The following is a 25727-nucleotide window of genomic DNA, read 5'->3' on the forward strand; positions in this document are numbered from 1 at the left end:
TAATATTTACTTCACAGTATTTGGAAAGTTTTAATAACTATGGTATAACATTGGATATATTCCATGCCTGGTAGATCTGCATCTCTTACAGTTACAAATAATAATATCAGCATATGCTCATACTAGTCAAATGAATACTCTAAAACACAAATAAATGTATATTTAACAAAATAATTCACAATTCTTGCTTAATACATAATGCCTAGCAAATATATGATCATTTAAAATTTCCTAATGCTGACACTCTACATATAAATATGTACAGTATATATATTTGTATATATAGATAGAAGCTTATGCATAGACAGACAGATAGATGCATGTATGTATGTATTCAGGTATAAGATGAGGTATAAATGATGAACACACCATCAGAAAACTCTCTTACGCCTGCTCAAGATTAGGAATACTAGAGATACTAGAATACTAGAGATTAGGAATACTGGAATAGCAGTTACCTGGATGGTATCTTTGGTGCTGAATGGTGGAAGAAGTACTTGGCTGACTGGCTAGAAAATCACCTTCAGGGAGCTCTAGATCTGAAGGACCTGCTTCAGGAATGGATACAGCAGAGCTGTGTGATGGCCGCTCCTTGGACCTGCAGGCTTTAGAAACAAATGTCACACTTCAATGGAGTTCTAAGGTCCACCATATACCACAGCTGTTACCTTTAGCAGTTTCTAGCTTACTACATCAGTATAACTAGCTAGAATTTCTATGTAGAATCCATTGTCATCTTATGTTCAAGTCAGTAGAAGACGCAGCTCTAAATGTCATTCTGCTTAGACACATTACATGTGCGGCATTTACTTGGACACCACGCTGATCCTTAAACTTAACCAGTTGTTTCTCTTCCTTCAAAGAAGCCGCCATGAAATCCTCTGGTTACCAAAGGAACCGTCATGGAGACTTTAGCCATACTCCTAGTTACAGCGTGGCTGAGGGCTAAGCGAGGGGCAGGTGTCACACTCCGCGCCATCGCCTGTGGAGCTCTGAGCCGCGGTCACCTCAGCTAGAATTACAACGGAGTCTATACACGTGATACTGTAGGGTCATGAGGTGCTAAATAACATCTATATATCATATATATCAGTGATATACTGCCGTCCTACCCCGGTGCCAAGTGCCCAGCTTTCCATATACACTGTACACACAAACATACACACACATATATATACTCAAGTCCAGCTTCATATATACACTGTACGCTCACACACATAGATATATACTCTATATACTCAAGTTCAGTTTCATATATACTGTGTACTCTCACACATATCCAGCTTCATATATACACTGTACTCTCTCTCTCACACACATAGATATATACTCAAGTCCAGCTTCATATATACTATTTACTCTCATATACATAGATATATACTCAAGTCCAGCTTCATATACACTCTGTACTCCCTCACACACATATAGATATATATACTCAAGACCAGCTTCATATATACTATGTAGTCTCACACATATCCAGCTTCATATATACTCTGTACTCTCACACACATCCAGCTTCATATATACGGTACTCTGTACTCTCTCACACACATAGATATATACTCAAGTCCAGCTTCATATATACTCTGTACTCTCACACACATCCAGCTTCATATATACTCTGTACTCTGACACACATATGGATACTCAAGTCCAGCTTCATATATACTGTGTACTCTAATAATAATAATAATAATAATAATAATAAAAAATGTTATTTATATAGCACCAACATATTCCGCAGCGCTGTACAATTTGTAGGGTTCAAATACAGACAGAAAGATACATAACAAAGAAAGTCATTTCACACAATGGGACTGAGGGCCCTGCTCGCAAGAGCTTACAATCTATGACGTACTCTCTCACACACACACAGATATATACTGAAGTCCAGCTTCATATATACTTTGTACTTTCTCACACACATATAGATATATACTCAAGTCCAGCTTCATATCTACTGTGTACTCTCACACACATCCAGCTTAATATATACTCTGTACTCTCACACACATAGATATATACTCTATATACTCAAGTCCAGCTTCATATATACTGTGTACTCTCACACAAATAAGTATATACTCAAGTCCAGCTTTATATATATACTGTACTCGCACACAGTTTCATATATACTCTACTCTCTCTCTCACACGCATATATATATATATATATATATATATATATATACTCAAGTCCAGCTTCATATATATACTGTACTCTCACACACACCCAGCTTCATATATACTCTACTCTCACACACATAGATATATACTCAAGTCCAGCTTCATATGTATATACTGTACTCTCACACACACCCAGCTTCATATATACTCTACTCTCTCACACACACATATATATATACTCAAGTCCAGCTTCATATATATACTGTACTCTCACACACACCCAGCTTCATATATACTTTACTCTCTCACACACATATATAGATATATACTCAAGTCCAGCTTCATATGTATATACTGTACTCTCACACACACCCAGCTTCATATATACTTTACTCTCTCACACACATATATAGATATATACTCAAGTCCAGCTTCATATGTATATACTGTACTCTCACACACACCCAGCTTCATATATACTTTACTCTCTCACACACATATATAGATATATACTCAAGTCCAGCTTCATATATACTCTACTCTCACACACATAGATATATGCTCAGGTCCAGCTTCATATATATTGTGTACTCTCACACACACCCAGCTTCATATACACTCTACTCTCTCACACACACAGCTATATACTCAGGTCCAGCTCTAGCCATCAGCTGTCACTGGCAGTCCGCACACATGCAGGCACATAGCCTATAATAGCAGGCTGCCACACATCAGTACAGCAGTATCATTACCATAGCAACCGCAGCGTGTTGGCATCACCTTCACTCCCATCTTCTCCCAGAAAGTGGGGCTGCACAAGTTCCTCAGGCTAATAAATGAGTTGGTGCCGCACACCTAATACTTACTTGGTTGCTGTGAAGAGTCCGTCTTTACAACACTCTGGAGAAGGCTTGTGGAAAGAAATAGCTTGTCTCCAATGAACAGAACGAGCGTCCCGGCTTTTCTATGATGGACGAGTCATATTGTGCGGCAGACTGCTTGCCATAGTCAGAAGAGTGAGGTGTATAAGAGGCTCATGCCGTGCTGGAGATGGAGGCGCTGCCGAGGCTGAGCCGGCGCTACGGACACACTTCCCTCAGTGTGTGTGAGCATCTCTTAAGAGAGGAGCTCCAAGTCTCCCCGTGGAGGGGCAGGAATGCGAGACGTCAATAGTGACAACATGGGAGTCTGACGTCACGGGCCTCCTCCTTCCCGCGCGCGTGGAGCGGTGTGTGAGGGGCGGTAGTCTTCCCTTATCATACAGTCAGTGTGTGCCAGCCGAGGGGCTGAGATACAGTAGCTGTTGCTCCACACTGCCATTCTCTGCCAAGAAAAGTCATTCTCTAGATTGCTGTCTGGAGAGTTAGGCAAACCGAAAGAGGGAGGATGTTTCATTTGGAGAGATAACATGAGTGCTATGTAACTGCAGCTAAGTCACTGGCGGCGCTATCCTGGTGTATTGTACCCAGTACTACTGTCTCTATATGTGTATGACTGATGTTAGCTTTACAATGCTCCTGTATAGTTTACACTTTACTCTGATAGGTTTGGGATTAAGAGAAGATGTTGCTGCCTTATGGTGGCCATTCATCAACAACAGACCATAGTGAACTATAGTCACAGGCAGAGAGTTGGGGTGAATGTGAATAAAATGCATTGTTTTCTGATGAGCTTTCTCTCTCTGATATGTCTGGTGCAATGGTTATGTCACCAATGTGCACATTGCACCAAAGAACTATTGTTTTCCATCACCCACTTGCTCCATGCTATGATTGACATGTAGGAGGAGCATGAATAAGGTGTCTTATTGTGCAGGGCCACATTTAGTTTAGTTTAGTTATACCATTTTAGGGAATGTCTATTGCTTTGATTCTTTTTTACCCACATTTTTATTACAGGCAAAATAGCAAAAAAAAAACAGTAGTTCGACTCTTTTGATTTTATATTCCCACTTTGGCGTTCATCATATGGGAAAAATATTTTTATAACGTTGTAGACTGGGCATTTTTGGTCGCAACGCATAACGACGCAGGCCGGGTCATGTGACGTCACTCAAGTAGGCCCCAAGCTTGCCCCAGAGCCTCAATGGTGGTCTATGGAGACCACTAGCGTTCGTTTTTCCGCTAGCAGTTTTTTGCCGCTAGCGGAAAAAGAAGCGACTTGACCTTTCTTCAGGCGGATTCTGTCTGAGGAAAGCATTAGAAGTGAATGGGAAGCGGAAAACGCGTTGCAGTTTTTTGCAAAAAAAGCGTTGTGTTTCTGGCGCATTTTTTTAATTTTTTTATTAAAAACGTGACCAAAAAACGCGACATGTTTTTTTACCGTCCATGGCGTTTTCTGAAGCGTTTTCGTCTATGTCCAAAAACTGCTTCCTAATTAGGAAGCGTTTTTTTTTCCAAACCAAATTAAGCCACACATAATTTACATGTGAACTAGCCTTAACTGTTCACAATAACAGTCATTTTGACCAGGGGTGTCCAATATTTGCATGCCACTGTATCTATGGATGGACATGGCTAGCAACATGGAACGAACCACAAATTAGCTAGAAGGGAGGCACCTAGTGGCAGGAATTTTAGGTTTTTCAGGCAGCATGCAGCCACATTTTTATTCAAAAATGTATTACATTTTGTCCCAAATCACGTTTGCACAGGATATAAGAATATGCATGTGTAGATATATTGACTGAGAAAGTCTATAAAGCACAATCAAACAATCTGGTCCCATGAGGCAACACTTACCAGCGTATGTTTTTATCATAAACAAACTAAATATAAGAAACAAACCAAATTTCAAATATATATATATATATATATATATATATATATATATATATATAATCTTTTTGGGTGACACATAGGACTTTATTTTTATGTTGTTTTTAATTTTGCATGTGTTTTAATTTTTTTTTTTTATCCAGGAAAATATAAACAAAAGAGGAGGGATAAAGAGTCTGTTTTTCACTTTAATTTTTTTTTTTACTTAATCGCATAAAGTGGTACTAGAAAACTTTATAAGGCCCCACAGGATGTAAACGCCACAATTTGCCCACAGTGGAAACACCGCGGGAAAAATTGCAGCGTTTTACAGTTAGGGCAAAATGGATGGGATCCTAGCGATTCCCATGTCCACTTTGAGGTAAAAAAAAATCACACAATGTCAATTATGCCTACTGAAACGCTGGCGGTTTCCCCATAGATATAACTGTAACAGAAAAGCCGCTGAGGAAACCTCTGTGAACTTAGTATCTAAAGCACTGCGGGAAGAACTGTAATGTGTTGCTTTTTTGCTGTGGGACACCCCGTGGGGCCTAAAACAGCTTTTCCTATCCGTTACGGTAATTTTTATTTTGTATGGTGTCAATGGAGGTGTGGCTAGAACCTGTAATAGGGGCATGTTATTACAGGTTCTATTATTTTATAAATTTTTTAAATTACTTTATTTAAATTTTTATTTTTTTATTTTTCTATTTCATGCAGCTGCTGAAAACTGCACGGATGTATTGGTACCTTGCAGAACAAGGAAGCCACTGTGCGGATATAAAAACCCAATGGGCACCCCAGAAGTGGTTAAAGGTGTTTTCCGGGACTAAGAAAATGTCCCATGCCCAACTGCAATTTCCAAAACCGGAAAGGACTCTGCAAACTTTCTGTTTAAAGCTCTGCGGGAGGAACTGCAATGCGTTCCTGCCACGGATTTTCCGTACAGATACATAAGTGTATATTACTTATGTATGTGTATACCTTTACCATATTTTTCAGACTATAAGGGGGGTGGAGGAGCGGAACTGCAAACATTGCCATGCTCCTGCCGCTGCTGGTTTCCTACAGCGGCAGGAGTGTGGAGATGCTGCGGGCTCCGGCACTTGTTCCGGCAGCTAAAACCCTCCCCAGCATCCACTGTGCTATTACTGCAGATGCCGGGTCTATAAGGATAATGGTGGCCGTTCTACTTAAGAGCGGTCACCATAGCAACCTGGTCTCCGCTGTAACATACAGCAGAGACATCGGAGCTAACGCCCACGATCAGAGTGTTCTCTGATCTTGGGCATAAAGTTTTCACCCCCAAAATTTTAAAATATCCCCCATGGCCAGTCCCCAGCAGCCCCATACCTTTAAAATTGACGTGTTCCTATGACAGCTGGGAGCCTACTGAATGCTCCCAGGCCTGTCATAGCAATGTTACTATTGTGGATGGTCTATAACCATTTATAGTCATTTCCCAAAATGGTATAACTAAAAAGTACTCCTGACCCCGCAAAAAAAACGCTCTATGCATCCCGTACACAAATTCTTGTCATTTTATTTATTTATTATTACTTAAATAGCGCCATCATATTCCACAGCGCTTTACAGACATTGACAGTCACTGTCCCATATAGGGCTCACAATCTAAATTCCCTATCAGTATGTCTTTGATGTGTGGGAGGAAACCAGAATACCCGGAGGAAACTCACGCAAACACGGGGAGAACATACAAACTCCTTGCAGATGTTGTTCCTGGGCGGGATTTGAACCCAGGACTCCGGCGCTGCAATGCTAACCACTGAGCTACCGTACTGCCCATGTAACTGCATTGTTACTGTTTTGCTTCTGAAAATTTAAATTGTAATCCTTATTATCCACGACAAGATAGGTCATGTCGCTTCTTTTTTCCAGGGGCTGCCAGCATTGCCTCTTGTCAGTAGCAGCAGGGGATGTGGGCGAGGACGTGGACGTACATACCCAGCTGGGTGTGTAGTCCAGGTACTGGAGAGGGGCTGCCAGCATTTCCTCTAGTCAGTAGCAGCAGAGGACGTGGACGTGCATACCCAGATGGGTGTCTAGTCCACAGTCCAGCTACTGTAGAGAGGATGCCATGAATGTCCTTCGTCATCATGAGCAGGGGACATGGGCTAGGATGTGGATACCCAGCTGTATATCCACTCCACAGTCCAGGTACTGGAGAAGGGCTGCCAGCAGCAGCAGGGGACATGGGTGAGGACGTGGATAACCAGCTGGGTATCCACTCCAGAGCCCAGGTACTGGAGAGATTCAGTCAGCAAACAATTTACTCTTCCTCCTCATACTCCTCCTCCTCCAACTCCAAAATTTCTGCATGTGAAAATTTTTTTTTCATATATATTATATATATATTTCCATTATCTCCCCCCCCCCCCAGGGGGTTGCAACTCAATTTTTTACGGCTCCAGCCCAAGGGCCTGCAAAATAATTTTTTAGGGCTCCCCCCAAGGGCCTGAAAATTAATGTTTTAGGGCTCCCCCCAAGGGCCTGAAAATTAATGTTTTAGGGCTCCCCCAAGGGCCTGAAAATCAATGTTTTAGGGCTCACCCCAAGGGCCTGAAAATTAATGTTTTAGGGCTCTCCCCAAGGGCCTGAAAATTAATGTTTTAGGGCTCCCCCAAGGGCCTGAAAGTTAATGTTTTAGTGCTCCCCCAAGGGCCTGAAAATTAATGTTTTAGGGCTCACCCCAAGGGCCTGAAAATCAATGTTTTAGGGCTCACCCCCAAGGGGCTTAAATATAATTTTTTTAGGGGTCAGCCCAAGGGCCAAAAAATGAAACACTGCTGCTGCATGGCTCTAGTCACCCCAAGGGCCCAAAAATGAAACACTGCTGCTGCATGGCTCTATTCACCAAAAGGGCATAAAACACTGCTTTTTAAAGGCTGTACCCACTCCAAGGGCCAAAAGCACTGTATTTTAAAGGCTCTACTCACTCCAAGGGCCAAAAGCACTGTAAAGAAAAATTGTCAAAAGACAGGGTCACCATAAAAATATTGTATTTAATAATCAAATATAAAAAAACACCAAAATTGTTGTTCATATAAATATCAAAAATACTGGCTAAATATAGGAGGACCAACACACCACAAAAATCCGGTGAGTGGCAGGCAACAATAGACAAAAGTGTAACAAAGTGTATAAAACAGTAATATTATTATAATGTGTCAGCTAGCTGAAAAGTATGTGCAAAAAAAATAAAAATAAATATAGTAGCAATACCTCTAAATAGAGATAGAACTCAGTGTAGGTGCATAAGAGAATACACACATGTAGCCATATACACAAGTGGAAGCATGGTAGCTAAATAATGAGGTGAGTGCAAAGCTGAAAAGACATTACAAGTGAGGCATGGCACAAAGATTAACAAATGAAAGACTTTGAACACAATATATTGCAAAAATAATAATGAATATGCCTACCAAAGACCGGAATTTCCAACGTGCGTTTGTGAGCTTTAAATAGTATCATGCCTTTAATTAAAAAATAACAGCATCGCCCCTGCCGCTGCTGGCTTCCTGCAGGGCAGAAGCATAGCGATGTTGCTGGCATCTGTGCCGGCGTCTACACTCCCCGGCATCCGCCTCTCTATTACAGCGGATGCCGGGTCTGTATTGGTATTGTGAAGGCTAGACTGGTCTCACCCATCTATGAGCGTGCACGCAGGGCCAGCGGCATCTCGCCACTGGCTTTGCATATGTAACCCCGCCCACCAATGATGCAACAAAGCAGAAAGACAAGATTTTACAGCAACGAAGACTGGTGAGTATGCGACATGGGAATACCCCTTTAAGTACTGTGGCAGTTGCAAGCATTGAAAATGGAGCAGTCTGCATGCTGAGGAATAACTCTTTCATTTTCAGTGCTCAAGACTAATCATTGAAATTTTTCAGCAAATTTGACTTAGCATAAAAAAGAAAAAAAGCCCAATGAAAAATTTACACTCACACTGCCATTCTGCCAGTCCTCTCAAACCTGTGAAGGAAAGAAAAAAATATTGCAATGTTGTGCCTCATGAGACTGACAGCTACTGCTGATTTTGGGACAGATGAGTCGAGACCATGTAACCCAGACTCTAGATCAGAGGTTCTCAAACTTATTTTGTCTACCGCCCACTTCGAGAATTAATTATTTTCTAGCGCCCCCCCAAAAAAAATAATTTTTTTTTTACATTACTACATCTTAAGAATCACAATCGCAGTCATTATGTTAATAATTAAATTATGTGTGTCATGTGAAAATAAGACTTTCTGATGAGGGTAATGTAAAACACCATTTTATAATATTAGGAAAACTCTTATTCATGTTATTAAAACAAACATTTTAATTTTAAAACTAATCTAATGTGAAGGATGAATTTGATGATTTTTAACAAGTTTGTTAATATCAGGTTCAAATTTACTCAAAAACAGCCGTAAGTCACTGCGTTCGGTAATCTGCAACCGATTTCTCTTTTTAGTTAGCAACGTTGCCACAGCACTAAATTCACGTTCACACAAATACAATGATGGGAATGCTATCAAAAATCGTTGAACGATGGGCCACAATCCAGGGTACAATTGCGGGATTGGCTTTTGTAGCCAAAATTCGGTAAAGTGGTAAAAGCGGTAAAGTTTGTGTTAAAAGCAAAAAAACAATTTTAAAGGGGTAGCCTCATGAAGCTTGATCTGCCTTCTAAGCTGCCTAAAAATCTTTTCTTCCTGTTTGCTCGCGTCAATTAGCCCCCCCCCCAAATTAGCATGTAGCTCCGCCCACCACATGGCGTGATCCTATGGGATGACTGAAGGGCCTGTGATGTCATCAAAAGGTCCTGTAGACTTGGATTTACCTTGTACGGAGTTTCCTAAAGGACCTGGCTCCTCTGCCCACTAGCAGCCTGCTCTATATAATAAAGCTTTATCCTAGTGAACAGAGAGACCAGGTCCTTTAGCCCAGTAGGATTTAGACTGCTTTATATAAGAAAGCAGCACTCATTCCCCCCCTCTATCTCACAGCAGGGAGCTAGGTGATGTGTATGTGTGGTGCAGACACAGGCTGGCTCCGTACACTCAGCCCCCACACAGCAGGGAGCTACGTCATGTGGCTCCCTCAGCAATGAGCAGGGGGCCAGGTGCTAGTGTCCATAATGAAGTGAATAAAGTAAGATAGTGGACAAACAAAGCAGTTTTGCTGAAGTGCATTTAGGAAAAGTCTTACATCCACATTATCAAGCAGTATAGATAGAATCATTGTTATGATACCACCCCTTTAAATTAGCCATCACCCCCCTAAACCGCTTCAACGCCCCCCAATCTTCTCTGTGCCCTTTACTGCCCCCTATAGGCCTCCAGCGCCCACAAGGGGGCGTTATCGCCCACTTTGAGAAAGACTGCTCTAGATCGTGGAACAGATGAGTCGAGACCATGTAACCCAGACTCTGATCAATATTTACACATTTTGTTTGCAGAAAGGGATTGCATGAGCCAGCACTTTAGTGGCAAATTTAAATTGTTGTGCTATTTATGTTTGTAATCTCTGTTTTCTGCAAAGTTGCATGAAGGTGGTTGTATATAGGAAATATTAAATTTGGTTTTAATATACAGTATGCTGAGTAATCTCAAAAAAGTAAGAGTTTGGTATCACAGTCATAGTTTGCTTAGGTGCAGTATAAATTTTAGTGAATAACAGCAAAATCTTGCTTGTCTTCTCTACCAGTGTTTTTTACGAGCTCTTGTTGTAGTGTAATGTTTGTGGTACATATAAATTGTGTACACCTTGATCTTTTTTTTAATGTATTTTGTGTCTGTATGTAAGATTGAATATGAGTTTTAGGTGCAAATATATGTCATAGTGCAAAAAATTATTTGCGTTTGTCTCAAAGTTACATGAAGGTGGATGCGGCTATTGATAACCTATTGAGAAATATATAATGTTCAGGTTGTCTACTTTCTAAAAATATATAGGGTTTAGGGGTTCACTTGCTTTCCACAGTGTGTAATCCCTACATTTTATAGAATGATACTTTTTAAACATTTCTAGCTTCAGGCTAAAGCTCCACATTGCAGAAATGCAGCTTTTTTTTTGTTGTTGTATTTTGTTGCGGGTTTCTGAGCCAAAACCCAGAGTAGATTGAGCAAAAGGTAGAACTGTAAGAACTTCCTCTATATCTCCCATTCCATTTGTAGCCATTCTTGACTTTGGCTCAAAAAAACTGTAACAAAATCTGCAACAAAAAAAGCTGTATTTCCGTAATGTGAGGCCTCAGCCTCAAAGAGGATTTTTGTTCCTTCCAGTGATATAAATGAACTCTTCACATGTTGAACTCTTATTTTTAGTAAATTTGGTGCATATAACTTTTTGTTTTCACTTTTAACAACTAATTTACATTTATTTGCATTTTTTGTTTTATAAAATATTGACTTCAAATAAAAAATGCATGAATGTGTCGTTTCGTATACAGTACCAAGTGGCATTCTGACTATGCTGCAGGTGTCTACTGTAAGGGCTCGTTCACATGGTGGAATGAATAGGCCTAAATAGGAGCGTGTGTTGAGCCCCGGACGCTGCGGCTGACTCAGCCGTGGAATCCACGACAAGATAGGTCATGTCGCTTCTTTTTTCCGCTACTAGCTTGAAGTCAATGGGAGACATTTTTGCAGATGGATTTTGAGGCGGATTCCGCCTCAAAATCCGCCTGCCAAAAACTCAGTGTGAACATACCCTAAGAAAACATATAGGTATGGGGGGGGGGGGGGGGTTACCATGATTTTTTAATGTTGCAATCTAGGTTTTGTTTGTCCATCTCAAAACTGTAAAAATTGCTCTGGCTACTGAAGGTGCAACATTTCCAGAGAGCCCTGGCAGTGAAAGGGATAAACCATCTTCATAGTGGAAAACCGGAAAAAGTGACCCCAGTTTGGAAAATACACCCCACAAGGAAGTTTTCAATGGGAACAGTCACTGGACAGATGCTTCATAGAAATTATTAACATTGTGCCATTTTTGATCTGCCCATGGTGGTGGTGGGTGGGTGGACACATCACGCAGCCAAAGATAGCCAGCCGGGTTGGGGGGGCTCGCCTTTCTGTAGTTGACCTCCGGCAGCAGGGGGGCTAGGTTGCTTCACTCCTGGGTATAGACTATTACCAGGAAGATGCTGGGTGGGCCATAGGCACCTCAAGCTGACCCTGGATCCCATGATGATGACCTATCCTGTGGATAGATTATCAGTGCAAAAAACTCGATTTGGAGGTCAGAAAACCCCTTCATGTCCTGGTCAAGCCTTTTAACCTAATCTTCTAGTTCACAAATATGTCTGCTCTACCTGCTACATGACAGCCTCAGCCTCAGGGAATACACACTACTATACTGAGGTAAATCGAGACGTCATCAATATCCATTCTGATGAGCTTACACTCAAGCTGTGACGTCATGAATCTAGGCACTGTCCACGGAAACAACAGGCTCAATGTGGTAATGGAAAGGCAAACAAATCCCTGACGTAATATTTATAAGAGTTGAAGAATCTGCCCCAGAACCGGCAATAGTTGTAGAGTCACACAGAGCCGGCAGCACTGCTAACACAATCCGCACCGGCGGCGACCTGAAACAGAAAGTTATTTCCAGTCCGAAAGCTCCAATAACGATCAGTGACACGAGCATGTGACACCATGCTGCTGTCACAGGACCAATCCTCACACGGCCTGTATTGTCATTTCTTCCAAGGGCGGGGCTGCCTGAGCCGGCCTGTGACGCAGGGAAGCACGTGCTGACGTCAGCTGTCCCTGCTAAATTTAGTTGACTGGAGCTAGAGATAGCACAGAATCATTCACTAGAAGGCATGCGGGGCTATTTGTGGGAGGCCGAGGGAGATCCGGACACCAAATATAGTTGTACATCTGTATTTATAGAACGAGCGTGAAGACAAGAGTGATGGCAATGTGTCTTCTGTTTCCTAGTCCTCGTTTGAGAGGAAATGTCCTGTTATGTAATGATTACTCTAATAGCAGAACACCTAGGGCATGGCCTGGAGCAGGAGAGTGATGGTGGCCCCATCCTTACTGCACTGGTAGGTGATTACATGTACTGCAGGGACTGAACTTGTGGTAACAAGGATACATAGCTTTTATTTAGATGCGACCAGGGGAACCACCAATGTGACTAGTGCTTAGATATGGCTTCAGATTTCTATTCTCTATACAGAGACTATTCTGCCTTTACCAACTGGTTTTTGTACACTTTCCAATATACAGTGGTGGGATTCAATTTATAACAAAATATTCTGTACGTATCTACCACATGTATGCATACACCCTGTGTATGTAAGCTGTGCTCATGTCTGCGCCAAAGAGTTTTTTTTTTATTTTCCACTTGTTTCAGTTTTAAAATGACAGATCCCATTATAGTCCATGAGGTCCTTCGGGCTCCTAATGCAACCACTATTTTAGCGGTCCACATCTCCGTTGTTCTGATCCTCCAACTGACCAGAACAATGGAGAGCCAACACAATTGAGAACCTACCCTGTACAATTAAAGATTTAGACCTAAAATAGATAATGTTGTGAATATCAATATTAGCCTATAAAATTTATTTCTGGAACAGGTTTTCCAGGTGTAATAATTAAAGGAATTCTAGCATACACACACATTTTTTTCTTAGTAACACAATGGAACAGCCTTAAGAAAGGCTATTCTTCTCCTACCTTTCATTGTCTTCTCTGCACCGCCGTTCCGTAGGAATCCCGGTTCTTGTCTGTATGCAAATGAGTTCTCTCGCAGCACTGGGGCCCCAGCGCTCAAACAACTCTCTCCAGTGCCGCCTCCATCTTCGTCAGGAACGTCCTCTTCTTCCGGCGCAGGTTTCAGACTGCTAAGCCTCGGGCCTTGTGCAGAGAAGACTGCGCATGCCCACAGGCCACAAGAAAATGGCCGCTTACCCAGTATTGTAAGTGGCCATTTTCTTGTGGCCTGTGGGCATGCGCAGTCTGCTCTGCCCGAGGCCTAGAAGTCTGAGACCTGCGCCGGATGAAGAGGACGTTCCTGACGAAGATGGAGGCGGCGCTGGATAGAGTTCTCTGGCAGCATTGGGGACGCCCCCAGTGCTGCGAGAGAACTCATTTGCATACCGACAAGAACCGGGATTCCTACGGAACGGCGGCGCAAAGAAGACAACAAAAGGTAGGAGACGAATAGCCTTTCTTAAGGCCATTCCGATGTGTTACTAAGAAAAAAATATGTTTGTGTGATAGGATCACTTTAACCACTTCCGGACCGCCCATAGAGCATATACGTCCGGATATTGGTTGCCTAGTTCTGACAGGACGTACCTGTACGTCCAGTCAGAACACAGTAGCTGCACAGAGATTGTGCAGCTACTGAAGCTGGGAGCTGGCTGTAACTTCAGCTGGAGCTCCCAGAGAGATGGCAGGGAAGATTTATTACCTCCCCTGCCTTCTCGATCGCTGTGTATACAGCGCTCAATGAGCGCTGTATACACAGCTAAGGACGCTGCCATAATTCGGCTGCCCTCTGACACGGCGGTCACGTGATCCGCCGGGAGCAGCATCTTGCAAGAGCTGCTGGGTCCTACAGGACCAGATCAGCTCAGTAAGCTGTGTATACAGCGTGCAGGAGGCTGGATTCCTCCTGCATCTGGGGTTAAATGTTGCAGCCCCAGTTATAGGAGAAATCAGCCTCCAGTACCAAAAAAAGTGATCAGATGTCCCCAAAGGTCTCTTATCACCTTATGGGGACACAATCTGATAAAAATATAAAATAAAAATATAATAAAAAAGTTTAAAAAAATGTAAATAAAATAATAGTAAAAAAATTAATAATACGCTAATAAAACGCCGTTATTAAAGGTTATAGCCCCACCCCTGACGACACCATACAAAATAAAAATTACCGTAAAGGAGAGGAAAAACTATATTATAAAGTTTTTCAGTGACACTTTGTGTTATTAAATAAAAAAATAAAATAAATTGAAAACCAGACACAATTTCCCTCCTATTTTGTTTATATTTTCCTGGATATAAAAAAAAATTAAAACACAGCATAAAAATAAAGCCCCGCAAAACATACAAACATACCTCATGCACAGTCTGGTCCTACAGCTCATGATGCATTTAGGCATGGTTCACATCTGCGTTCAATATTCCATCGCATTGACAAGGGGTGAACTTATAAAAGCACAAGAACGCCATAGACTATAATAGGGTCTGTGTGTTTTCCGCGCGGTGTCCGCACAGAACATGCGGAGAGAAAAGTACTTCATGAACTACTTTCCTCTCCGCATGACTCGTGTGGACACCGCGCAGAAAACATACGGACCCCATTATAGTTTATGGGGTCTGTGAGCTTTCATTGCTCACCGCTTGTCAATGCGTTCGGTATTCCGTTTGGGAAGGGGGTCCCCAAGCGGACTCCCCAAATAGAATACCGAACGCAAATGTGAACCAGGCCTCAGCTTGTTCCCCAGGGCAAGGTTAGTTAGTGCTATTAATAAGTTAATATGTGCAACCAAATACCTTTAACAGTGTTTTGAGTGATTTCTGGGGTTCTCTGTGAGCTCCTTGCATTCTCTGCATTTGTTTACATCCCTGTCTTCCTGTTAATTGTTTCAAGTTCCATGATGCCTCACTCCATCTCACTCACTCACCCCCTTTCCCTTCCTTGCTGGCTGGAAGAGAATCTGGCTAATGCAAAAGTGTGGTTTACTCACGTTTGTGCAGGCCAACATCTCCCCAGCCTTCCCTCTCATGCCGGTATTTCACTATGCCCGCAAAAGTATAGGCGGTCTTTCGTGGTACCGGGTGTGACTTCACTTTCAAAAGTGCAAGCTGGGAGGTAGAGTGTGCTGGCTTCCCAGCACAAAGGCACTATTGCGGGTGCGTGTGGGGCGGCACACGGAAGAGGAAAGGTGGGGGCTTTGCGAAGATGTTGTGTCTTCCCAGGTCCACAGGATAAGGTGAGTACGAAGGGGGGGGGGGGGGGTTGGCGAGGCCTTTAGAATGATGTAACAGGTCAGGGATATGGATTGTACCAAGGACCCATTACGTTAGTGGAAAGGTTAAAAATTTAATATATTACTGACAAAATATACAATATGTTAGACAAAACTATATTACAAAGTTGGAGGGGGACATGGGGAACTTAGCTTAAAAATATTGTATTACTAACCTCTGCCCGTGAGTTCATCTGTGTGTTGTTGGCATCGATGATCCGCCTATATTCAGCAGCTATATTTCGGCAGCTCTCAAGCTGGCCTGCTGCTGACCTTGTTCCTCACACTGTGCCTGTGATTGTTCCGGCATGTCAGCAGCTCGTTGGGTAGCCATATAATGAGCGTGTTGTTAGCGTTGATGATCCGAATGCTCCTGCGTTTCAGCAGCTCTCAAGCTGGCCTGCCGCTGAACTTGTTTCTCGCACCATGCCTGTGATCATTCCGGCATCTCAGCAGGTCGCTGGGACATCATATAATGAGTGTATTGTTGGCGTTGATGATCCGCCTGCTTCAGCAGCTGTCCATCTGTCCTGCTGCTGAACTCTTTCCTCACGCTGTGCCTGTGATTGTTCTGGCATCTCAGCAGCTTGCTGGGAACCTATGTGTAATATTGAGCGTATTGTTGGTGTTGATGATCTGCATGCTCCTGCGTTTTGGTAGCTCTCAAGCTGGCTTGGCACTGAAGTTGTTCTTTGCACCTTGCCTGTGATTGTTTGGGGTTTTTTTGTTTTTTTTTGTAGATTGTGAGAACATACAAACTCCTTGCAGATGGTTTTTTGCCCTTGGCGGGATTTGAACACCAGGACTCAGCGCTGCAAGGCTGCAGTGCTAACCACTGAGCCACCTTGTGGCCCCACCTTGCCTGTGATTGTTCCGGCATCTCAGCAGCTCGCTTGGATGCCATATAATGTGTTGTTGGCATCGATGATCCCCCTCAGCTCTGTTTGAGGAGAACTTTGTTGACTTCTGGCTACCTTCATAGCTCTCATTTGTGACAAATTAGATTTTCTTTTTCCCGGCATGTTTAAAATTGTCAAACTGCCAATTTGGTTTAAAGGTGTTTTCCTATCCAGTGTGTCAGCACTTCCTGTAGCAGATCAGATAATATGCAAATGCATGTACACACACTGAGGGTTAGCTGAGTGTTTACATATAGAGATAACAGAACTGGCTTTATCAGAACCTGAGATAAGCTGCTGCAAGAGCAGTTTAATATAGTACATGAACATAAATTCATAACAGTCATGAAGCCATGTCATTTACCGGGATAAAAAGTAGCCTTTGTGTTAATCGAGGTTACAATCTATGTATGTGCCAAATTTCATCCAAATCTGTTCAGCCATTTTTGCGTGATTGAGTAACAAACACACGAACATCCAAACACACAAACTTTCACATTTAGAATATTAGTAGCATCCTGGACAATCCCTTTAACTCACACTGCCCAGGAGGATGAACTGAATGGAGGATGGATGTGTTTAGTGATGATGCAATAATGCTCAGTGGGGCTGGGTTCACACAGGGGTTTTCGGTCCGGGAATCCACGTGAAAGTCCGGCTCAAAAACCTGCCTCCCATTGAATTCAGTGGGTTCCTTTTTCCGCAAGCAGTTTGTTCCCGCTCACGGAAAAAAAAATGCGAAATGCCCTTTCTTGAGGTGGATTCCGCCGCTGACTCCCTCCTGACTAGTCCCATTCATTTGGGCCTAATCTGTAATGGAATGCCGCACTGTATGCACTGCACCAGCATCTAGTCGCAGCTAGCCGTTTTTTTGGATCAGATTCTGAGGTGGCCTCCACGTCAAAATCTGGACCAAAAACCCCCCAGCCTAATAGAAGAAAAAACCCCTCTGCCCCAAGATCCTCATCTAAATAAAGTACTTTTTCTATGCAACCCTGGGGCACTGAAACATAAGAAAAGTATCATTTTTATGCTTCTATTAATCATCTACAGCACTATGGGAGCGGGAAAAGCCACGATGAAAAACAGATGAAATGGTCTGTCTTTTCACTGCGATTTTGCATTCATCTGGGACCTGTATTCACAGATCTCCCTTAGGGTCCATTCACACTGAGTTTTTTGGCGCTGAATCCGTGTCAGAATCCACGTGGAAAAAACGCCTCCCCACAGAGTTCTATGGGTTCCGCTAGCTTTTTTTTCCGCTAGTGGAAAAATAGCTTCCTTCAGGCGGATTCCGCCTGCAAAAACCAACGCAGTCCTTCCTTAAAGGGATTCTACCATTAAAAATCTTTTTCCTGTGGCTAACACGTCGGAATAGCCTTTAGAAAGGCTATTCGTCTCTGACCTTTAGATGGGATCTCCGCCGCGCCGTTCCTTAGTAGTACCGATTTTACCGGTATGTAAATTAGTTATCTCGCAGCGATGGGGGCGGGCCCCAGCGCTGAAAATGCGATGAGGGCGTCCCCACCACTGCCTGAGAACAGGATCCTGCGCCGCCTCTATCTTCTGCTGGATCCTCCCCTTCTTTCTTCGTCTTTCTTCGGTGGCTTCACCTCTGTCGACTCCCATTTCGAATAGCACGCACCCATAGTAATGAATGGACACTGCGGCACAACGGCACACAGGGGGTTAAGCGGACGGCCACCGGCAAAGTCATTCCTATGGGTGCTCATCTCATCTCTACTAGCTACGCTAGTCCTTACAATGAAGAGGACTTGGCACACCTGGAGATTAAACCTTATTTTCTCCAAATGCAGGGACTGCCCCTTGTCTTTGGAGGGGATTTTACATGGAACTGCTTTTCAGGAAGTCAGTTGTGCTTGAAGTGAATACAGAACTTGTCAACCCCACAATTATTATTAAAGGCAGTGACATATAATTATGAAGCAGTTGTTCACGAGCCACTTAAAATCTCCGATAGCTGTTACTGTCACATTCAGACCTAGCTGATGTGAGCTAAAAGACATTACAATATGAAAGGGTGTCAAATGACGGCTGATGTTCCGCTCGTCAATGGATGTTCCGCTGCTTATATGGATTTAGGAATCCAATGAGTGGACCTATGCAGAGAAGACTTTCAGTTACTGATTAGGACCGCCCACTGGACTCCTAAACACAAATGAGCTGAGGTTTAAATGAATAAATGACCAAAGCTGCATGCACTCCAATGAGTGTGTCATCCAAGGTGGGGCCGAATTTGCAGCAGAATGCACTTGCATGACAAATGCAGCTTTACATTGAGATGAAAGTATGGCCTAAGACTGGATGGTGCTATAGCTACATCTAAATACCTAATATGTCACCACCCTAATGGTGCTGCCATATGATGCTCCTTGACGCATACATTTACCACTAATTCGCGGCTGCACATGAACTTTCATTGCTTCTAATGGGAAAGTACAGTGTGTACCAGGAAATAGCAGCATACATATGTGTCCAGATTATCTTATGGTAGAACGTCTATGTTCTGGTTTGTGGTAGATATATATATATATATATATATATATATATATATACCCCGAGGTTTTAGACACTTTTTTCTGTATTTTCCTACTTTTTCACATATTTTGTACTGCTTTGTACTGTCTTCTGCAATTTTTAATAAGATGAATTAAAAGCTATATTTTATCCAAGTTCGGAGAGTGAACAGTCTTCTTTTGAACTGATCTGTTATATGTATACAGCCTTCAGAGTCCGAAGGCGAAAGATCGTGCACCCCGAAGACTTTGTTGAAAAAGGTGAAACATAAGTCAGGAGTTTTCTTCTTATTTTTTGTTACAATTATTGTGTAGCACACCAAGTAATTCATATTTGAGTTTTTAATTTAAATTGGCAAGCAGTGCAAAAAAGGTAACCTACCCCTGTCCTAGAGGGTGCGCCCCAGAAACATTTTATCTGGTTTGCCCAAGGAACCTCAGTTTGACTCTGAGTATTCCCTAATTTCAGTGGCCTATTTCACCAGGATAATGCTCCCTGCCCCCTGGAATACTGCAAATAATTCTAAACACTATTTCAAAAACCAAAAAAAGTGATAAGTAATTTCATGTTGGCACGCAGGTTAACATTGATGGGATTGGCCACTATTACATAACTATAGCCGCATAATATAAATTAGGGATAAAATATTTATCAATTACCAATTCTCCCTTTTTTTCCCCCAGCTACTATGTCTGCTTGCCCAATATCAGTGCCATGGAGAACTGGAATATTCTCCACCTGGCAAATGCACTTAAAGAGGACCTTTCATGGTTTGGGGCACAGGCAGTTCTATATACTGCTGGAAAGCCGACAGTGCGTTGAATTCAGCGCATTGTCGGCTTTCCCGATCTGTGCCCCGGGTAAAGAGCTTTTGGTCCCGTTACCATAGCTCTTTACAGTCAGAAGGGCGTTCCTGACAGTCAGTCAGGTACGTCCTTCTTAAAAGCAGCGCCTATCGCGCTGTACAGTGTGAGCGGGGAGGAACGCCCCCTCCCCTCCTGATAATACTCGTCTATGGAGCAGAGGGAGGGAGCGTTCCTCCCCGCTCACACTGTACAGTGTGATAGGCGCTGCTTTTGCAGAAGAACGTACCTCACTGACTGTCAGGAATGCCCTTCTGACTGTAAAGAGCTACGGTCCCGGGACCGAAAGCTCTTTACCTGGGGCACAGATCGGGAAAGCCAACAGTGTGCTGAATTCAGCACACTGTCGGCTTTCCAGCAGTATATAGAACTGCCTGTGCCCCATGAAAGGCCCTCAAATACATATGCTTTGACCATGATATTGCAGCAATGCGAAGTCATGTAGATGTTTGGTGTACAGGGCAAAGAACCAGTTAATATTGGTTTTTGGTCTTGAGTTATATTTGGGCAAAGTTTGGCATAAATGTCATGCGGCGTGATTTTCAAGCTACTTTGACACAAAATTGCGGCTGATATATTGTTTTGTGATAGCCGGTAATAATTTTATCGTGTTTAGCAGCAAAAGTTGAGCTAGTATGTCAAATTTCAGCATCATAGCCAGTATAGAACTCTAATGGCTATGTGCCAAAGTTTGCAAAATCCTTTTAGCTGAAGCCGCGGTCTTGGTGGAACCTCCAGTGAAAGGTCAACAGTGCCCCAGGTATTTGATATCTGGCCCTAAAAATTTACAGAACCTCGTTTCAAACATACATGTACATCCATATAAATTTTCAGCAATATCGGAGATGGTCGAGTGGGGAGCACTGGTCCACTTGACATGGAATGACCCTTTTGGCATTTTGCAGGTGTTTCAGTGATGGACAACGGCAGTTTGTGTGAGTAGTATAAAGACATATACACATTTAGGTACTCCCTACCCTACCTTTAACCTGTATCTTTCCCTCTGTTCCTGTCACTTAGTTAGGTATCATTTTAGTGTATTTCCCTGTACCATTAATAAATCCCCTTTTAAAGATCCATTAGTTATTGTTAACCCTAAGACTAAGCAGATTTGTCATATACAGTAAATTTGAAATGTTTTTTATTTTGTTATCCCATGCTGACATATTATTATTTATGCCCACTCTGAGAATCAATTATCTTCTAGCCCCCCAAAATTTTTATCTTTACCACATCTTAAAAATCACAATCGCAATCATTACTTTAATTTAATGATTGCGTGCCATATGAGTCTTATCCTGTTTCTGAGTTCAAATTACATTTTAAATGAGACTGTTCTAATGAGAGCAATAAAACACAACCTTATAAATAATATTTAAAAAACTTTTATTCAAATTAAAACAAACATTTCAATTTAAATTTTAACCCCTTAGTGACCAGCCTGTTTTGGACCTTAATGACCAAGCCACATTTTGGAAATTTGCCCTGTGTGACTTTATCAGTGAATAATTCTGTAACAGTATAGCGCATCCAAGCGATTCTGATATTGTTTTTTCGTGACATGTTGTACTTTACTGAGAAGGTACAATTAGACTGATATAACTTGCGTAAATTTATTAAAAAACTCGCAAATGCGGAAAATTTTTAAAATTTTTCAATGTTTTCCATTTTCAGCTGCGATATCTCACATATGCACAATAATACAGGGCAAAAAAGTTAGTAGTTATATATTTCTAAATATTCCTTGTGTTTCAAGCATATTTGAAATAATTTTAACATATTTGAGTAATTTAGACAATTTAGAAGTTTATCAAGTTTATAAGCAAAATTTGGAAATTTTGAGTTTGTGATTTTTTCCTGTACCAAGCGATGTTTGCAGACAGGAATAGGTGGCATAATGACAGAAACCCCCATTAAATGACCCAATTTGTAAAACTAGACCCCTTCAGGTATTCTTTGAGGGGTTTAGTGAGCATTTTGATCAAACAAATATTGTTTTGCAAGAATTATTACAAATGATGAAAAAAATAAAATTTTCATTTTCTTCAAATATGTGTCATTTTAAAGCCAGTTTTTTTGCACACAACACATCAAAAAGAAGAAACACACCCCAAAATATATCGCCCCACTTCTCCCGTGTTAAAAAATGTACACTTTGTGGCCTTCGTCCTATGTACACACATACAGCAGGGCCCAAGAGGTAGAGAGGGCCAAATGGATTTCAAAACACAAATTTTGCTTGCAGATATTTTAGGCCCATTGCACATTTCAACAAGATTTGAGTTACCAAAGCAATTGAAACCCCCCATAAATGACCCCATTTTATAAACTAGACCCCTTAAGGTATTCATTGAGGGGTATAGTGAGTACTTTAGCCCTATAAGTTTTGAGAAAATTTGCATCAAACAAAAAAATTTCACATTTTTTTTACACAAAAGTGTCATTTTATAGGCAGTTTTTTTGCACATATCACATGAAAATGAAGAAAAACACCCCAAAATAGATGACCTCATTTCTCCTGTGTTCAAAAATGTACACTTTGTGGCCTTAATTCTATGTACGGACGCACGGTAGGGCCCAAAAAGAAGGGAGCACCAACTGGATTTTAAGACACAAATTTTGTTTGCAGATATTTTAGGCCCATTGCGCATTCAAACAAGATTTGAGTTACCAAAACAATTGAAAACCCCAATAAATGACCCCATTTTATAAACTAGACCACACTCCAAAAACTGGTAAGTGGGTATCCCGGGCACAACAGCTTTCAGAGCGTTCATCTCTGATACAAGTCGGGCACAATATATTACGCACTGAAAGGACGGATTCCTGGAAAAATTGTCATTTTCACCTCTCACAATCAGCTTCGTATTCATTTATGGATAATAAGTTATAGCAACACTTGGGGGTTAAAAATGCTCTCTGTACCCCTGGATAAATCCTTCAGGGGTGTACTTTCCAAAATAAGGTCACATATCAGGGGATTCCACTTTACTGGTGTTTCAGCTCTGCAAAAGTGTCATGGCATCCAAAAACCAAACCGTCTGCGCTCCAAAAACCCAATAACCCTTCTTCCCTTCTGTGTCCAGCTGTGCCCTAATATCAGTTTATACCCACATATGACATTACGTCCGTTATCCCGGATACACCAGTGTCATACATGTGTCATACATGTGGCATAAACTGCAGTTTGGGCGCACAGCAGGGCGCAGAAGGGAAGGAGCACGATGCGGCTTTTGGAGCACAGATTCATATGTTTGGTATCTGGACGCCATGTCATGTTTGTAGAGCCTGTAAGGTACCAGAAAAGTGGATTCCCCAAAGGAGTGACCCCATTTTGAAAACTGCACCCCTCAAAGAATTTCTCAGGGGGTGTAGTGAGTATTAGTATCCCAGACGTGACTGCACAGCGGATGGCGAAGAGGGAATATGTAAGCGGTGCGGAGGACATTGCAGACACCAAATTGCCTACTATGTCCCAGTAGCTCCTATGATTGGTGGAGTCACTCTGGGGGTCACTTTGGGGGTCACTTCTGGTGTCTTTTCGCTCATAAGCTGTAAATCTGGGGTATCCCCTGATATCCGCTCGCACAGCTTATATATTCCCTTCCTGATGCAGCCAGTCGTGTTCTAATAATTTGGCGATTTTGGGGGTTTTTTGCCTTCACATTGCTAGATGCTATATTTTCTTTATTTTTATGGTGACATGGCCATATAAGGGCTTGCTGTTTGCGGGATGAGATGCATTTTGTAATGACACCATTTTTGGGTGCCTACAACTTATCGAATACATTTTATTAATCCTTTTTTGCTGGATTTAAAAAAGAAAAAATCAATTCTGGCATTGCATTTTACCTTTTTAATTTTGCGCCATGCAGCGTACAGTATAAGTAACATGTGACCTTTATTCTGCGGGTCGGTACGGTTATGGCGATACCTCATTTGTATTATTTTTTTATGTGATACTAATTCTGTAGAATAAAAACACATTTGGGGACATAAATCAGTGATTTTTGCATCGCCATCTTCTGAGAGGCGTAACATTTTTATTTTTCAGTTGACAGTGTTGGTTGGGGGTTTATTTTTTGCGGGACAACCTGTGCTTTTTATTGGTACTGTTGTGGGGTGCATATGACTTTTTGATCACTTTTTATAGCATATTTTGTAAGGTAAGATTCGAAAAATCACTACTTTCGGCGGGTTTTTTCCTTTTTTTTTTTTCCGACGTGCACCGTGTACATTAAATGTTGCTTCAGTTTTATTGTACAGATTGTTACGGACGCGGTGATACCAAATATGCATTGTTTTTATTAATTTTTAGGGTTTTTTTTAATATAATTCATTTTCTATAAAAAAGGGCATTTTTGGGGCTTTATAACTTTATTCACTTTTATTATAAACTTTATTTATTTATTTTTCACTTTTTTTCTCTTACTTTTTCATGTGTCCCTTTAGGACACTTGGATTAGTGATGCTTTGATAAAAGCATCACTAATTCTCTATTAGACGCTGCAGGACACAGCTGTCAGTGTCTTGCAGCGTCTAGAGGAAGTCAGTCGCAGGGGCTGCCTGCGTCTGACTTCCTCTTACCCCGGGCAGGATCAACCAGGTATTGGGGGTCTTTAGCAGTCTGGGGTCACTGGCCAGACCCCAGACTGCATGTTTTTCATATCGGCACCCCCCGATCTCGCCGCGGGGAGTGCCGATCATACTGGCAGCATCACGGAACCGCTTCAGTTCCGTGATCATGTTTGATCATGGAACTGAAGGGGTTAAAAAACCCCGATCGGAGACCCCTCCGATGGGGGGTAATGGAGAAGGGTCTTAGCTGTCAGGTACAGCTAAGATCCGCTCCATTTACGTCGGCACTGACAGGGAATCCTTCCCTGACTGCCCGACGTAATTTTACTATAGGGCAGTCAGGAAGGACCTGTCAGTGCCGACGTAATTTTACTATGGGCCGGTCGTTAAGGGGTTAAAACTAATCTAATGTAAAGGCTCAACTTTACTCAAGTAAATAAATAAAATAATAAAATAATCGATGTAGTGTAGTAGGTAGGTTTTTATTTCACTTTAAAATATTAGAAAAACATAAATCAGCCATAACTCCTCTAAACCATTTCAACACCCTTCAATATTCTCTGGGCCCTTTACCGCACCTGGTAGGCCTCCAGTGCCCACAAGGGGGCGTTATTGCCCACTGTGAGAAGAACTAGATGAGAGCAAAGCTCCAATATCCTGCACTGCTCATATTAAGGCCCAGTTCACATCTGCCTTTGGGATTCTGTTCGGGGAGTCCGCTTGGGGCACTTTTCTCTCCACATGATTCTTGCAGAAACCACACGGACCCTATTATAGTCTATGGGGCCCCGCGTGTTTTTCCAGGTGTCCGCTTTTCTATGCGTATAGGTTTCCATTCGGAAATCCCCAAGTGGACTCCCTGAATGGAATCCCAAATGCAGATGTAAACCAAAACAAAATAAACAAAGACGATACAATACTCACACAAGCACTTGATAAACCTGATTGCTGGAATT

At 42.1% G+C, this 25727-nt stretch overlaps 1 protein-coding gene across 1 annotated transcript in view; it reads right to left on the reverse strand.

The window, feature by feature from the left end:
* NR4A3 (nuclear receptor subfamily 4 group A member 3) overlaps nucleotides 1-3232 on the reverse strand; it is an 84280-nt gene extending 81048 nt beyond the window's left edge. Inside the window, exons 1-2 of the mRNA XM_075271132.1 lie at nucleotides 2996-3232; nucleotides 459-605 (exon numbers count right to left, since the gene is read on the reverse strand). The gene's annotated coding sequence lies outside the window, so the exon portion shown is untranslated. The remainder of the gene's footprint in view (nucleotides 1-458; nucleotides 606-2995) is intronic.
* Nucleotides 3233-25727: the final 22495 nt, after the last annotated feature.

Source organism: Leptodactylus fuscus, chromosome 4 (genome assembly GCF_031893055.1).
Source record: "Leptodactylus fuscus isolate aLepFus1 chromosome 4, aLepFus1.hap2, whole genome shotgun sequence".
In the NCBI taxonomy this organism is placed as follows: domain Eukaryota; kingdom Metazoa; phylum Chordata; class Amphibia; order Anura; family Leptodactylidae; genus Leptodactylus; species Leptodactylus fuscus.